The following is a 14,551-nucleotide window of genomic DNA, read 5'->3' as shown; positions in this document are numbered from 1 at the left end:
TACTCCTTGAGATTATACTAACAGGGAAGAGGGATTGGATACTGGCAAAGTAGAGATTATATCACAATACGAACAACTCTGCCAAGAAGTTTCCTTCTTAAAGTGTAGTCTAATTGATTTAGCCAAGAATGAACTTTAAAGATTTCTCTTCCCTATTTTACATGTTAAAACAGAAGACAGATCCTAGCAAACTCCTTTGCAAGAATGGAAGAAAGTTTGGAGGCAAAATATAAGATGTATACTAGAAGACATAGAGCAACTTTGCAAAATGTATATTATGGATGGTGGAAAGATTTGGTCAAAAGAGAAAGGTCTGTCAGAGTTATCACAGGAAGGATGATGCCTTCAAAATCTCCAGTGAAGGGAAATCTAAACTCACTTGATTGGGAAAAAAAGTGGCAGGAGCTGGGGAGCAGGCAGGGAGAAGAGACAATAAGTAGAGGTCAATTCCAGGAATTTGAGAGCAGTTTGCCTTTTCATGAAGAGAAGTGGAAAAAACCATGCACAAACAGAACCAAGCCAACCACCACAAACTTGTCAGGACCTATAGAATAACAACTACAGGGTTAAGTTCCTCTAACATTACAATTACTTCTAAAAAAATGAAAGGTGCACAAAAACAAGCCACAGAGTGGTATGGTCAGAGAAGAGTTAGCCACAGAATCGCTTAGAGAGGTTGTACCGTCTTATGCTTCTGTTTAGATATGGCACAGGTCCTACCCATGCCCCGGTGATGCCAGAGACTCTTAAAGGAAAATAAGAATGCAGAAGATTAACTGAGCATCCTGTGGTACGAGTGTTGGTACAGCCCTTAGGGCCTCGCAAACTCCACTTGGAATAAGAAAAAGAAAACAACACCGAAAGGGTGCAAAGAGCGGAGTAGAGAGAAATTTTTAATGGCTGACTCAGTGCTTTGAGGACAAATACGTAAATAAAACTTAGTCAGATTCCAAACAAGCATTTCCTACTTGGGGCAACCATCATAAGCACAATGTGCTCCTGCACCCTCTCCTCAGATCAAATTTAGGTTTTTCAAAGGAGAAAAAAGTTGCCCAGGCTGCTTTTTTTCTCCTGGCACATCCTCGATTGTCACTAACAACTGCCAGTTGCGTAAGGTCATCCACCCAGCTCATTTGTGGGATATTTTCATTATCTGCTAAATAGGCTCTGGGAGCTCTTATTCACAGAGAAATAAATGTGTTCCCTCCTTGATCATGTCTATCCATCTCTTTCTTAGACCATTTTACTTGGGCCATAGCAATGATTTCAGTCAGGCACTTGTCTTGGGGTTGATGGGTTATTTGGTCATATCTGCTAATACTACAAACATTTCTAAATCTGCATGCTTTAATGATATAGAGGTACTATTCTTAAATGTCCTCATTTTTAAACATTTTAAAGTTATTCTTGTGATTAAATTTGGTCTCTACCAATTCTTATTTATGAACAGAAGTCACCTATAAACAATAGGTTTGAAAAGCCACTTTCTCAACCTTTCCCCCAAAATATGTTAAAATCCATAGTCAGAGCTGGGTAACTGGGACAGCCACATTGGAACAATGGAGATTACTGACAGGTTTTGTGCATGTGTATTTTTGCCCCTGTGCACCAAAGTTTCTGAGCCTCTGGAAGCCTTTGGAAACAATGACTGGTTTAATAACCGTGAAATGCTATTGAACTAGCAATAAAAAATATTCTCTGCTACCAAACAATATGATACTTACAACAGTCAGCATTCCTGCCAATCATGGGGCATTCATGCAAAAGTGACTTGAGTTCCATTAGCAATGGGAAAGCTCCCTTGTAAAATGTGTGTACACAAGCACAATGGTTTGGCAGTGCACGAAGCTCTCTGCAGCCACCTACCACAGTTTGGATTGCATTGAGCTGCTGTATTTATGTACACCTACAAGAAAAACATCTCTCTGGTTTGCAGCAGATAAATTAAAACGTCAGAGTTGCATGCTAGTGACCATGGCCTTTACCGCATGCGTTTTTACTCAACTAGTCCATGATACATAAATTAGAGCATTTAGTCTGTAGGTCCACAAAGGCATTCCCAAGGCTCCTTATTCTGATGGATAGATTTGGCAAAACAGCAAGTTATTCCACGTGAAGGTGATTTTTTTTTTTTTTTTTTAGGTGAAAGGAGGGAGCAGGGTAGCAAGAGGCCCCACCTAAAATAAACAAAAAAGGAAGAAAACGCTGTTTGTTTTCATCTGAAAAGTGTTCTTTTCTGGGAAGACGTCAATAGGCTCCAGTGAGTCGGCAAAAGAAAGACAAACCGAAGGGCCATTCAAGAAAGGTCGAGAACCATCTTCTGTCCATCGGTAATTCTATTTCTACATGAGATCAGGAGCCAGGCTGTTTCAGATAAATTGCAAAGCTCTGGCTCTGTTTTTAAGCACACACCATGTGGAGGAGGATTGATGTGTAAACACCCTAAGACTGAAATATTTAGAATAAATCATCACACCAGACTGCTTTGCCATGTCCAGAAATAATGAATCAAGAATTATGGACAGAAGAAGCATAAAAAGTGGCCACAATTACCATTTAGTAGGCTGAAATCACAGTACATTTTTTATTTTTTCTGTTGTGTGCCATTATTATAGTTTCGCCTCACTTGATGTGAATTGGTGGCATGATGCAACAAAGAGAAGATTTTAAATTGGTTCCTGCTCAGACAAAAGGGACCAAAGGAGAAAATTCCCATGCCGACAAAGGAATACACAGAGATGAAACATAAAAGCATATTCCAGCCCGTATTTTCCTTGGTCTTTGACTCCTTGGGCTGGACTGTGAAAATTCCGAAAGGTTTTAAAAAATAGAGGGGTTACAAAAGGAGTGGTTCTAAAAAGTGTAGTGATAGGACTCTTTTGAATTTGACACTTTCTAAATTCTCAGATTGTATAAGTTGTACTTCATTGATAAAGCCAAAATCATAAACACACACACATGTTTTCATTAGTTTATGCAAAGACGCCAAGACTACAGCAGAGGTTTCATTGTAAGTTTTAAGTCCCTCACTAGGCGGCAGTCTCCTTGAGAAGAGGAACCTCATATTTTTTCATCTTCAGCGCCCTCACCACCTCTAGCAGAAGGCTTGTACATAGCAGGCTCTCAGTAAATGTTAATTAACAGTGTGACTCTGCCTTCACAGTAGCTAGAAGGTTGTTAGTTTAGCCATATGAAACCCCTTCTTTTGTAGGTCAAAATGATCAGATGGTCCTAATTTCATACTTTTGAACTCACTACTTAAATCTGTCCATATATTCTGAGAAACTTCATTTATTCCAAAAACTTTTACTGAAAGGCACTGTGTACCCACCACTGTAGCTGGGCTTAACTCTTTTTTACAAGTGAGGAAAGATTTCTTAGATCAAGAGATTGCCAATGCCAAGTAGGTAGTTGAAGAAGAGCTTAACCTGGTTTATTAGTCCCTAAACTGCATCAGTTAGTCAGTGACAGAATGCCAATGTAAACAAAATTAGCAGGAGAGAGGGAATTTAGTGGCTCATAAATTGGGAAGTTAAAGGACGGGTGTTTCTGCAGAACAGGGGCTCAAGCAATAACCATAGTTCTCATTTTCCCCCTCTATCTCCAGCTCTAGCCTCCCTCTCCTGGCCCTCTTCCTCTGTATCTTGGTCTCATTCTCTCTTGGCACAGGTTTCTGCTATGTAGAACTTGCCATCCAAAGGCAAGTAGTCCCAAATCTGTCCCAGGGTCTATATACCAGCTGTTTTAGTCTGCTAGGCTGCCTGAATGCAATATATTAGAAATAGGTTGGCTATTACAAGCAGGACTTATTAACTTACAAACTTATAGTTCTGAGACTGTGAAAATGTCCAAATCAAGGCTTCATCACGTGATGTTCTTCTCCCTGCATCCTGGCTGCCAGTGATCCTGGACTCCTCTCTCACATATCAAAGCACATGGCAGTGTCTGCTGGTCTCTCCCTTCTCTTCTGGGTTTTGTTTTCAGCTTCTGGTTTCCTTTGGCTTTCTCTCCTGGCTTCTGTGGCTTCCTCGCTGTGTCTTTCTTGATATTCATCCTGTTTATAAAGGACACCAACAAGAGAATTAAGACCCACCCTGGGTCTCACCCTAATGAAGTTACCTGATCCAAAGATCCCAACTACACCCACGGGAATGGACTAGCTCTAAGGACATGATTTTCTGGGGTTCATACAAGTCTCAAACTACCTCACCAGCTCTCATGGAAGAATGAAATTGGCCCTACTTGGCCCCCATGCCCACGACTTGGCCCAATCCCTGTGGAGAGGATGGAAGGGACCGGCTCAGCCTGGGTCATGGGCCATTAAGGGGTTCTGTGACTAAATCCACAAGAGCCATCAAGATTAGAGAAGAAACAATTTCCTCCCAAACCCACAATGCCCAACATCACCTTGTCAATTCCGCCCATGTGCCCACTGGCCTGCCTAAGGGCTCCAAAACAATTTATTTGCTGACTTACGAATTATGTCCTCATTACAAAGTTGGTATTCATGAAACTGAAAGACCAAATCACCATGTACTCTGGTTTGGACCACCGTCTCCCAAGCCCAGCAACAGGGTATACTTGTAACCTACTTCCTGCCAGGCACAAGGGGCTACAGGAGTTAGCACACCTGTTACTGTGCCAAATGGATTTGGTCTCCATGTGAACCTAGTTCCAATCAGTGTCATGTCTCTGGACTATTCTGTGGCCAGACCAGACCTGGTCAAAGACTTCAAGATCAGATGCTCCTTATTTCACCATAGACCAACCATGTGCAAACCCATCACGCTCCAATAAGCCTGCAAGAGATGAGAGCCAGAGAGAAAACGGAGCTGCATTTCCAGAATGAAACTGACATCACAGGCATTTCAGAATTAATTTGGAAAAAACCAAAGTGATCAGAAAACGCATTTCAAAGAATTTTATTCTGCAGATTTACTTGCATCGTGACTACATTTACCCAGGGAGTTAATGATAGGAAATTTTAAAAAATGATTAAAGACATATATAGGTGCTTAAATAAACATTTACTGAATTAAACTGGATTAAATTAAGGGTTGTCTGATCTTCCCACTAAGTGGGAAAGCATGCCAGGACTGACAGACTTAGTCTTCTTCCTGGAGGGAAAGTGACAGATGTGTTAGCAATTAGGAGGCAGTGGACACAGAATCCTGCCAGAGTTTGGCTGTGGTTGAAGCCCAAAAGTTGTGATTGCATGCACAGTGTGAGAGGGTCTGAGAACACACTGAGATGGACCAAGGAAGGGGGTCTTGCTTTTCAAGAATGCCTTCATTGAGCAAGCATGCCCTGCCTGTGTGCCCTGTTAAAAGGTCTTCTCTAGTTTCAAGACTATTTTCTTAACAGAGGCTGCCATTTTAATATCCTGCCGTGGCACTCAACGCTGAAGATCAAGCGTAGGCTGGGGAAGAACCAAGACAAGTTTAACAAGACAAGGGTCAGCCATCTTGAAAGAATATGGCCCATGGGGGCTAGGCACAGCACTTCAGGGACTGCGCAGGGGAAGGAACGGGAAGGAGTCCAGAGAGCACAGTGCTACCCTGGGGCTCCTCAGAAGTCTTCAGCCACCTCCAAGGAATTCTAACACCTACAGGGTTGGCTGCTTGCAAGGGAGCTTTCTCCGGGGGGTTTTAAAAACCACATACTAATTTCTCACTACCAGTCTTGGGCCATTTTACACACCAGCAGAGCAATGATTTAGAGGATGACTGCTGGTAGGAGGGAAGGAAGGGTGCTTATTGTCATGGATAAAGAATGCTGTTCCTGACTGGTAGAAGCTGCCCCTTGAATTACAAATGTAGGCTTGACACAGTGGGACAAAATGACAATCAGACAAACACTTACATGCCACTTACGACGTTCCCAGCACAGTTCTGAGGGATCTCTGTATGTTAACTCATTGAGTTACACACCACCCTGGGAAGCACATACTACTGTTGCCCACGTTTCACAGATGAGGGTCACACTTAGTAAGTGGCAGGGTCAACACGTGAAAGCCGGCAGGTATCCTTACCCACTAGATACATTGCTGCAAACAGGGATTTTTATCTTTTAAATAAGATAGTGTACATAGGATGCATAGAAAACGCACTTAGCACAGATGATTATTACACCGATAATATGTAAAATCAACACATTTTATTATAACTTATAATAATCACTACTAGAATTTTTCTTAGTACAAATAATTAATGGTAAGGTTGGCCTGATTTGACTAAAAATCATACGGAAATTAATACAGAAGGAATTACACCAGTAAGGAAGGCTCTGACCCTAGGTCTAACCCAGATTTACTGGTTTACAAACATGGATTTAATTCCCAGCAACTCTTCCAGTCACAACAGCTGCTAGTTTATTTGGTAATCTGGTTTTGGGATCTTCAGGTGAAATGCTGGGAATTCGTAATTGTAGAATTGATACTAAAGTTGCTGAAGATTCAAGTAAGGCTTTTAAAGAGGAGTTCTGAACCTATACCAGTCAAAAGCTTAGAATGAATTTAAGCATTACCAACCAGGCTTTCCAACGTGGCTCTCCATTTCCAGATGCTTCTATGTGCTACTCCGGGAAGAAAATTGTGTTCATTGTAAAATCAACCCAAGAACATTATGTCCAGCCACCATCAAAGCCTAGGACAGGCTGCATTTGGAACTGAACGCACTGGATGTTTTGGCAATGTGTGGCACCACCTTAGACTCAGATGGTGCCAGCACGCTGTGGTGAGTACAACTTATCAACAGCAGTCCCTCTGCCTGTCCCACCCCACAGCCACAGGAAATGAGGCAGGAAAGAGGAAAACCTCTGCTCCCAGTTGAATTTTTATTGACTGAATTTGGGCTGTACCAGAGCAACAAGTGTTTGTTTGGGTTTGTTTGCTTGTTTGTTTATACATAAGTTTGCTTGTTTTTTTAACCAAAGGAACTTTCTGAGTGCCACCTACAGAGAATTTGGGAAAACGAGGGCTTTATCTGAACTTTTTTTTCCTACTAACACATACTTGGTTACTTTAAAAAGTTTTGCAGGTAATGCTGATAATGTTAAAAACGAAACCCATGGCGTCCATTTTAAGTTCAGGAACAAAGAAAAACAAAACGTTGCGCTTGTTTAGAAGGCTTCCGTGTTCAGCAGCAGTGCCCCGAGTGGGATGTTTGTTTTAGGCGGAGGGGAAGGGAAGGCAGGCAGAAAGAGAACGGAGAAATAGCTTTTTTAAAAACTGTGGCAGATCATTAATAACCAGTGAAGGATGGTCTCAGGAAGCCTCAGCACATGTTGTGAGGACTAATGCTGAAGACTTCATTAATATTCTAGAGGTATATTGTCCCCATGAAGTTAACCCAGAGTCCCATCAGAACACTCTGGGAGCTGTAGACTCGGAGATAATTCCCAGAGCTTTGATGATCAACTGAGGAAAGAGAAGTTTATTTCTCTGCCTCGATCTAGAAGTAAGTGGCTTGGCTTTGTTTTGTTTCTAATGAGCCCAGGTTTAATCTATTTTGATTTTCTAATCACAGTATGTTATGGCAAAATGCTGAAAATCCATTTCTTTGGGAAATATTTAGTTGTAGTAACGTCAACATACCATATTTATTTTAACCATTTTTAGAATTACTTCAGCTTGACAGCGTTTATCAGCCTAAGCCAGAGGCCTTTCAGATTTCAGTTTAGTCTGCAGAAAACTGGCTTATCCTGGGAGGCCCATAGCCATGGACAGAAGAAAACAAAGTATACATTCTAGCTAGAAAGGGGTAGACAGGGAAAAGAGGGGGTTTTCTCGTTTCCCTAGGCATCAATGGACATACATTAAGTAATGTGAATGAGCCCCAGTAGCTGTTAGGAAGTGGGTACCCCAAATCTAAACCTATGGGGTAGAAAAGGAAAGAAAGGCGGGGGAGGATCAGAATTTTTTCCTGCTCTGACTACCTTGGGAATAGTGTGTTCGGAGGTGGGAGGCAGGCACAGACATTTAAAAAAAAAAAAGAAAGAAAGAAAACTGGGGAGGGGGAGGGGGAGAGGCATTGAATTGCTTTTGTTTTATACAAAGAAAGAGAAGAAAGCAAGCAAATAATAACATGACCAAATTAATCCTGAGCCTAAACTGCCCTGACGTCAAGGCAACACAGACCCCCTTTCCTGCCAGGCCTACAGCCCCTCGTCCTGGCCCACGGGTGACTTTCCTACCTGAGCACCTCCTGCCTGGGGTAAAAACATCTGCACTGGTATTTTGTAGCTTTTTCTCTAGCATCCTGATAAGAACAAGCCCTGTTTGTTTAAATATCAACTTCTCCACTCCCTCCACCCCACTTCCATCCACCCTCATTTTTCTCCAATATTCTTTGAAAGCCCTTAAAGGAAATGTGACCGAAACATAAGGAATCAGTCATTAGTATGTCTAACGGTGGACATTTTTTATGTAAAGCTCTGAATCTATAGTGAACAAAAGCAACTGTTCAGAACCCTCGAAAAAAAAAAATTGCCCAGCAATTTTAAGTTAATGGGCAAGATTAATGGATTGTCATATAATGTGAAGGACAAGTATTCGGAGAAAAACTAAAGTAGCTCTACAAAATTGGTTTGGAATTGGAGTCTACAAGAATGCACTTCGGCCAGAGGATTACTGTCTGCAGTGCTTTCAGCTAAACGGTGTATTAATTTGAAAGCCGTGCCTTGTACGGATACCCAGCACTTAGTGGTTAGTTTTATGTTAAAAATGCTTAGTATGAAACCTGTGCTGAAAGTTTGCCCAAACATCTCATAGCTGATTGCAAACCCGAGTGCCTGGGGGCTCTGAGCCCACACCTCAAGAATGTTGGTGATTGGCTGGCTGTTTGGCTCCACACCTGGATTTGTCAGGGCCTCTTAGCGGCTGCTGGGAATGTGCCCTGCCTGGGGCCGGCTGCTCTCCCCCATCACCCTCTGACAGATTAAAACACAACAGGGTCTGTTGCCTGACTGACACATTCCTCTCCTGTCCGCCTCTGAAAGGACTTCATTTAACAGTCAGGGAGTCGGGCTTTTGACTGACAGATTGTGAAGGGTAAAAGTCATTCAGTTCCATTAAGCTCTGTAACTGCTCTGGAACAAAACACCTTAAAAAAAAAAAAAAAGTGGTGGGGGGAAGGGGAAAATAGAGCTGTGGAGAGTGGGGGCGTGAGCTTTAGGGAGAAAAAAAGGGGATTCTTTTCAGGTTCAAAAACAATCCTTCTCTTTGCCTTCTGTCTATCAATTAGGGCGGCATTCCCAGAGGGGATACGGGCCGGGCCTCATTGGTGTCATTCAGCTGCCAATCTCCTGACAGGGACACCAAAGGGCCTCATGTAGCGCTGCGGAAACTGTCTGTCAGGCCATCGGCAGCTGCTATGACGACATCGCCTCTGTTTTTCCAGGACTATTACAGGGAAGGGGGGCTTCACCCCACTGAGTCTAAGAGTCTCGACTCCAAATCTTTGTTCATATTTTCCTCTTACAACCCCCCAATGTGAATTTCTTCATTAAAAACAACTGCAAGCGTTCCTTGCCTGACTGAGCCACGGAATAAATAATAACTCTTCAGTCAAGGACACGGCCTTGGGCATTAGAAGGGGGTTCTTCTTCTGGGAAAAAAAATGAAGTCCCTTGACTAACATTCAACAACTCGGGTTCAAACGAGTCCAAACAAACGCCATGCGCGGTGAAAGGCGGTTCCTCAAGCCGAAAGGCCCTGCGCAGGCGTGGCGCCGTGTGAGGAGCCCTGTGGCCCGGCGAGCAGCCTCCTGCCAAGCAAGCCTCAGCCTTGTTTGGGTTCCTGTGGGTTTCATGGCCCAGGAGTTTTGTATGGAGCCTGAAGGTTCGAACAGAGCTCCACGCTCTAGGCCAAACTCAGCACCAAGCAACCGCTTCCCACTTTCCCTGGCTTTTTTCAACCTGGCTCCCTGCTTCCGCCCCAGGCAGACTCGTACAAGCTGCCCTGGGTTTGCCCCAAAGTTTCCTAGGCCTCAGCTGATTACACTGAAGCCTCAAGACAACTAGGAAGGGGGTACGTTTATCAGAAGTCTTTGACTCGGCAGGGAAAAATTCCTCTCCTCCCTCCCTTCTCCTACTCCACGGGTTCTTAATCTTTTTTTTGTTCCATGGACCCCTTTGCCAGTCAGGTGAAAACCATGGACCCCTTCTCAGAATGTAGTGGCAGATAGTTTTATGACACTTAACATCAGAGGTCAGAGAAAATAAAGACAATAAGTTGATTTTTTTCAATTCAAGTTCACGGACCCCCGGAAATCGTTCCATGGACCCCTTATTAAGAAACCCTATCCACACAACCAATCCAATGTCCACATAGAAGAGGTGGCATTGGATTGGGAAAAGTGGACATAATGGACAAAGGGTATGGGGAAAGGCAGGAAGAGATGAGAGGTGGAGGTGTCTTTGGGACATGGAGCTGCCCTGGATGGTGCTTCAGAGGTAATCACCGGACATTGTAAATCCTCACAGGGCCCACTTGATGGAATAGAGGAGAGTATGGGCCATGATGTGAACCAATGTATATGAGGTGCAGAGGTGCCCAAAGATGTACTTACCAAATCCAATGGATGTGTCATGATGATGGGAACGAGTGTTGTTGGGGGGGGGGAGAGGGGGGATGGGGGGGTGGGGTTGAATGGGACCTCACATATATATTTTTAATGTAATATTATTACAAAGTCAATAAAAAATAAAAAAATTAAAAAAAAAAAAAAAAAAAAAAAGAAACCCTATCCTACAACCTCCTGCCCGCCCTCCAAATTCTGCCTGAGACACAACTGTGTCCATCAGAGCCGATGATGACAACCTGCAAAAGATAGGTGGTTGTCTTTCTGTTTCCTCTACGGCTGTGTTGTGAATCCTGGCATTTCCCTGGAAGCCTTCCCACATTTGCAAGAGCTACTTGCAAATGGTAATGATAGTATTTTGTACCAAACTGAGAGCTGGAGCCTGCTACTGCCAAGCACCGCGGCTGGGCCGTTGTATTGCTATGCTTCTGCTTCACGTCAGGGAGGGAGCACTGCCCTCTTTCACACATTCCTCGTCAACCACACAAAATAGTTAGCCAAACCACGTAAGAACATGTGCATAAAGCTGCCTCCATGCTGCAAGGGCCACCATGTCTAGCTCTTTTCTATGCCTCCTTTCTTCCTTCATTCTGAAGGCTCTGCTGAAGTCCTATACGTCTTCAGAATAAAAGCCCTTCTGGGGTGGCTGAGATCTGTCCACACAGCAATACACCCATCTCTAGCACCCAGACGCTGGGCCTTGGATAGGTACCACTTAAATGAAGACCATCCCTGGGGAAATTCAAATAAGCCAGACCTTTGGCACTGGCACTGTACTCAAAGAAGCAAATGGAAAGGACGATGAGAGAGGGGGTGATTAACTTGATTGCCCTCTTCCAGCTTGACAGCCTCAAGAAGATACATTCAGGATTCAGGCCTTTGCCATCGGCACCAACAGAAACTGCCGCAGTGTGGGAGGCACTGAGAGTTCCCTAATGGAATAACATTTTCAAATTGCTGTGCAGGTCTTTCACTGCTGTTGCTGCACAGTGTCATTACTGAAACAGAGGAAACCAAGCCACGGCCAGGCAAGGATGCACATGAGAAGCTTTAACCTTCTGGGATATCCCACAAAAGACACTTCAGTTGCTGGATCAAAAGATGTTGGGGGGAAAAGAATGTTGGGAGTTGTTTACTCAAGATGGATTACTTTGAAAACACCACTTGGAGTGGCCCAAAATCAGCAGATGCTTTGGAGCTCCTGGATGCTAAGTGGTAACATGGATTTCCATTCTGGGGCTCCATGCTGCCACCTAATGTCCTATAATCCCACCCTTTCTCTTCATGATTTTTCACAGGCACTGAAGAGCCAGTATTATGTGATGCTCATATGATAGGCAATTATTTCCAAAGGTTTTGTCATCGAAGGCCCAAAAGTATTAGAGGCTCAATCTGAATGCTGAATCACTTGTGCTGGAGAGACAAGCATCATTGTTTTCATAGTAACCACCTTTGCTTCTACATAGTTATACTCTCTGGCCTCATATTCCAGCATCTATTGTGCCAGGCAGTATGCCTTACTTGTTTTCCATTTCATTGTGCTAGCAAGAATTAAATAGTCTTCGGGTCCTCCAGGTCAGTGATGCTTTACTCCTTGTGTATGATATTAATTGCATAGTATCTTAGGTCATTTATATTTATAGTATCTCCCTTTGGCTGGTTACATTGTAAATAACTTTAACCAAACTTGCTGTAATTCAGTATCAACAAAATAGTTTCTATTATTTTATATTTATACGTAAGTTTAGGCAATTCCCTCTTATTCACTGTGAATTAGCCCAATCCTCTCAGGTTCCTACAGATATAAAAGAGCAAGAGAATCCATTAAAACACCACTCTTCCATCTTTCATTGTAATTCCCATGCAAAACACAAAGCTCAGCAGGAAGCACTCAACATAAAAATACTTAACATCTTCCACCTGACTTGGGAAAATTCTGAGCCAGAAATATAAATGAAGAACATCTAACCTGGGGATCACCTGTTGCATCTTCAAGTCTCTCTCCAGAATGGGATAGGATGTATCCCCATTGAGTCAAGTCCTGTGAGAATGACTTCAACATGTTCCTTGGAGTATTGTGAATTTCCAAAATATCCAATACAGCAACATCCAAAGGTATATAAGGCTTCATTATTGCTAAAATCATCCACCATTTTCCATTATTTACTCACAGCTTTCCTCTATTAACCTGCTAAAATAGAAATTACGTTGAGGGAATTCGTTTACAGAAAGCATCAGAATAGCCAAAAGTAATTGACTGTTAAAAAAAATCCAATATAACACACTTAAATAACAAAACTGCATATGAGAAGTGCATTCTTGGCTCATCAAGGAAGCATTTTGGGAAAGCTCATTTGAAAAGATGAATGGAATTGATCTATTGAAACTACAGAGACAGCTGTCAAACCCCCAAACAGTAATGAGGCTAATTTTTCCAAGTTTAAGACTTTGATCCTCAGCAATGAGCTAAGAGTAGGGTTTAAAGATGCACAGGCACATTAATCTTTGTTTTACTTTCCTAGACCCCATGGATTACAATAGCATGACTTCACTTTACTAGAATAATCACTATATAGGAGAAGACTGGCTTTTTAAAAAGAGACTTAGCATCCCTTTACAGGAAAGGAAAATAAAGTCAGCCAAAACATAAAATTAACTGTAGTCAGGAGTGTTGAGTATTGAAGGCCCTCTAAATAACAGTGAACTATAAATTTAATCCAAATATTTAGGATTTACATTGTTTCTGTTACATGGCTGACTGGTTTTTTAAAAAGTTGAGCCCTTTAATTGTCAAATATTTGTTTTGATCTTAAGTATAGAAGGCGAAGGAATGGAAGGAAAAATTGAAACAACAAAGGAGGAGGTGAGAAAGATGGCTTGAGACTGTCTCTAAGGTCAAAAATGACTCATTCCTGAAACGTCCATTCATCGGCTTGGTAGAGAAAGTCACAGAACCCAGAAGATGAATCAGGGCACAAAAGAGAGACAGCCACAGAGGATTTTTATCAAGTGATAACATTTAACTAATGATTAAACTAAGCAACGAGAAAAAGCTTTTATCTTTTTCCAAAATGAAGTTAGGTATCATGTGCCTCCATAGCCTGAATAAATTAATCATCAAACAAAATCTGTCCAATTTTAAATCTTTATTGCCTTTTACACTTTAGAACTTGAAGCGGTTTATAGTAAATTGCTGTTGAACCTTTTGTGTAAAAGCAAATTCTCACAAGACACCCTGCTTTCTGCTGCCCTAGGAAAGCGTGTAAGAATGAGGATCTGAAGCTATTTGTATGTCAAAAATGAATGTATTTCATTGAATTTCATCACATTTTTAATTACAATTTTTAAGGGACTGGATGTTAAAGACTCTTTGGCAGACAACCTTTGTTTTAAGATGTTGCTCCAAGATCCAAACCTCAGTTTTCTTGCCCTTCATCATTTGTTTTTCTGTTTAGTCGTGTTGACAAGTTCACAGCACTTAAATGGCCAATTCTCATTTCTTCCTGGAAGCTCCTGTCTTTCCTCGGAAGGGAACCCTTTTTGAAATTTTCAAGTTCTTTCTCAGACTAGTAGGTGAAGATGACAGAATCAAGAGAAAAGAATCTGGCTCATCCTGGTTTGCATTTGGTCAATAACTTGATCAGAATGTCTTAATGCTCAGTTTTCCATAAGAATTTGTCAACACTATTTCCTAGTCATTCGATAGGTGAATATATGAACATGGAACTTAAGCAAAAGGCTGAAAAATGAAAATGCTATAAGTCACAAAACCAAAATCATGATCCTAAAAGATGTCACTCCTTTCTAAGATGCTCATATACCAGTATACCATGGCTAAGTCACCAGCCCTCTTTCCATCTATGTCCCATGAATAGATTTCACATCTTTCTTGCCAGGATATAATGGGGGAGATAGATTTGTGGGCTTTGGACTCCTGGTAAATATTTTCCATAAGCCTTGTTCTTTCTCCC

General features: G+C 42.1%; 1 long non-coding RNA gene across 2 annotated transcripts in view; it reads right to left on the bottom strand.

Annotated features, from left to right (window-relative positions):
* Positions 1-12,769, bottom strand: part of LOC111764489 (uncharacterized) — a 44,665-nt gene extending 31,896 nt beyond the window's left edge. The window contains exons 1-4 of one of the 2 annotated variants that reach the window (XR_009185785.2): positions 12,550-12,769; positions 5,863-6,046; positions 4,631-4,799; positions 3,819-4,054 (exon numbers count right to left, since the gene is read on the bottom strand). This is a non-coding gene — a long non-coding RNA (uncharacterized lncRNA). Of the gene's footprint in view, positions 1-2,461; positions 4,055-4,630; positions 4,800-5,862; positions 6,047-12,549 lie in introns of those variants that run through there. The other variant, XR_002797085.3, reaches the window with a different exon arrangement.
* Positions 12,770-14,551: the final 1,782 nt, after the last annotated feature.

This window comes from Dasypus novemcinctus, chromosome 5, assembly GCF_030445035.2.
Source record: "Dasypus novemcinctus isolate mDasNov1 chromosome 5, mDasNov1.1.hap2, whole genome shotgun sequence".
In the NCBI taxonomy this organism is placed as follows: domain Eukaryota; kingdom Metazoa; phylum Chordata; class Mammalia; order Cingulata; family Dasypodidae; genus Dasypus; species Dasypus novemcinctus.
This window is presented reverse-complemented; position numbering and strand designations above follow the sequence as displayed.